The following is a 3,070-nucleotide window of genomic DNA, read 5'->3' on the forward strand; positions in this document are numbered from 1 at the left end:
TACCCTATGAGTAAAATCCAACAGTCTTTGAAATTGGTCATTCCAAATACAGAATTTATACACAGTGTTATTGAATCAAGGGTTCTCTTTAAAGTGACCTAAAAGTAGGAAATGTATTAGTAGGGTCAAATCGAAAACAAGAAGAGAGGAATAAAGGAAGAGGAAAAGAAAGGCGGGGGGGGGGAAGAAGAAAATAATAAAAAGAATAAAGAAAAGAAAGGAAAAGGCAATACAAAAATGGAGATAAGGTAAAGTGTACCAGAATGGTCAGTGAATATAATAAGAAGGTAGGATAGGGGTGAAAGAGAGAGAAAAGTATTATAGTGTACAAAGGTAGAAGGAATGGGAGGTTATGCAGAGAGAGATATAAAGCTTTAAAGAGTGTCAATTCCAGTGATGGAGTCTAAATGATGGGGTAGAGGAAGGAATTTAGATGGTTGGAGAGGTCAGTCCTAGTAGTAGAATAAAAACATGTGAGAATGTATAAATATGCATACATTAGACATGTATAAATATATATATATATATTTATATTTATACAGATGTTTATACATATCAATATCTACACATATAACTCGTATTCATATGTATATGGATACGTGCACACCCACATGTACGTGTATCTGTGTCTTATCGCCTCTGTACACGCATGTATAAATACCTTTTATACATACATACATACATTCACACATACACACGTACATACATACATATGCGCGTGGGTGTACGCGCACGTATCCATATACATATGAGTATGAGTTATATGTGTACTAGTACTACTAGTAGAATAAAAACATGTAAGAATGTATACATATATATACATTAGACATGTATATATCTATATATATATTTCATTTATACAGATGTTGATACATATCAATATCTACACATTGAAAAGAAGTCCTTTGAATTGTAAAGGAAGCTTTACTGTATGGCCAGCTCTGTGTGTGTGTGTGTGTGCGTGCGTGCATGCGTGTGTGTGTGTGTGTGTGTGTGTGTGTGTGTGTGTGTGTGTGTGTGCTTGGAATATATTGTCAAAAACATTTTTCTTATTTTCTTTTTCTATTGAGAGAAAATGATTTAGTGGTCAAGGGCTTTTTGTGGATGGTTATTCAGAAAATTAAGCGGGGGATTATTTGCTATTTGTTTTAGTGTATGTGTGTTTGAGATATATTGTCAAATTATTTTCCTTTTTATCTTTTTCTTCTATTGAGAAGACATGGTCAGTAGTTCTCGCCAGCTGTATGTGTGTGTTGTTTTGTCTGTGTGACTGTATGTTTGCGTGTGTGTGTCTATACTTGTGTGTTGCTTTTGCTTTTTTTTTGGAAATATGCTTTGTATATTGTGGTAGGTGTGTATTTGTGTGTGTTATCGTTGTGTGTGTGTGTGTGTGTGTGTGTGTGTGGTAGAACCTTATTTGTTGATTGATAGTGGGTGTTTAGGTATTTAGCTGTGCTTTTAAATTTGTTAAAGGGTTTGGTGTGTGTGTTTTTCTTTTTTGTAGTTTGTGTTGTCTTGTCTGTGCATGTGTGTATGTATGAGTGTATTTTTAGTGGTGTGTGCGTGTGCATATGTATGTATTTTGGATTTTTGCTTTTTGGAAACATGTTCTGTGTGGAGGTTTATGCTGTGTGCTTTTGGTTTTATGGGGATGCTTTGTGTGTGTGTGTGTGTGTGTGTGTGTGTGCGTGAGCACGTAACCTGTCCTTATTTATTGATTAATGGTGGGTGTTTCGAGATTTAGTTGTGGTTTATACTTGTCGATGAATTGTTTTTCTTTGTTTATTCTCTGTTGCTGGGTAAAAGAGTCCGAGCATTTGAGCAGGGGAAGATTTTAAAACTGGGTAAGGTCATTCACGTACAGTTTGCAATATGACTACTTAGCAAAACCTTGGCAGTATATCGTCATTCTTCCACGTAATGAAATGCCCGTCTGTCCTATGTAGTTTTATTGGCATCCACCACATGTTATTGTGTAAATTACGTTTTATAAATTACAGATGAAGTTTACTTTTACTTTGAAGTTTTGTACAGTTTTAAATTTGAATTTTGGTCCTTCTGTTAGGTATAAGCAGGTGCTACAACTTGTTCTTCAGCATTTTGTCACAGTTGGGTTGGGGATTTGTCTATGTGTTTTTGTTCCGGTGAGGATTTATGTAAGTGCTTTGGGCTGCCTTTTACATTTAATAATTTGGTATGTTTCCAGAATTTGTTTCCTTTTATCATCTGCAAGTAGAATGGGAGGTTTTTGTGGATGAAGTTAAATATTTCAGTGTTTTGGGGATTGAAGGTTGACACATATGGTAAAATATTTTTCTTTATTTTGATTTTCATTTTCCTTAGTTCCTGGATATCAATAAAGTTTGCTCTGTCTATTCCATTGATGATAATCAACCTGTTGGGAATGCTCTTTGGATGAGTATGTTTATAAGTTCTTCCAGTCTTTGTTCGCGCTTAGAAGGGTCTGACAGTATTGTACAAATTCGTTTTGCCAGGTTAAATATTAAATTCAGTTTGGTGTGTTTAGGGTGGCCTGATGTGAATAGAAGGTACTGTTTCAAGTCGGTGGCTTTATAAAATATGTCCGTTTCCATTTTCCCTTCCTTGTTAGTGATTAAAATAGCCAGGAAGGCAAGTTCCTCGGGGCAAAATTCTATTGTAAATTGGATGTCTTTGCTTAAGTTACTCTTTACTCTTTTATTTGTTTCAGTCATTTGACTGCGGCCATGCTGGAGCACCGCCTTTAGTCGAGCAAATCGACCTCGGGACTTATTCCTTGTAAGCCTAGTACTTATTCTATCGGTCTCTTTTGCCTAACCGCTAAGTTACCGGGACGTAAACACACCACCATCGGTTGTCAAGCAATGCTAGGGGAACAAACACAGACACAAAAACACACACATATACATATATATATATATATATATATATACATATATACGACGGGCTTCTTTCAGTTTTCGTCTACCAAATCCACTCACAAGGCTTTGGTCAGCCCGAGGCTATAGTAGAAGACACTTGCCTAAGTTGTTCAGTTTATTTTTTAAACTTGTGAGTCTTCCTGCCGTAC

The sequence above is a fragment of the Octopus bimaculoides genome, chromosome 1 (genome assembly GCF_001194135.2).
Source record: "Octopus bimaculoides isolate UCB-OBI-ISO-001 chromosome 1, ASM119413v2, whole genome shotgun sequence".
In the NCBI taxonomy this organism is placed as follows: Eukaryota; Metazoa; Mollusca; class Cephalopoda; order Octopoda; family Octopodidae; genus Octopus; species Octopus bimaculoides.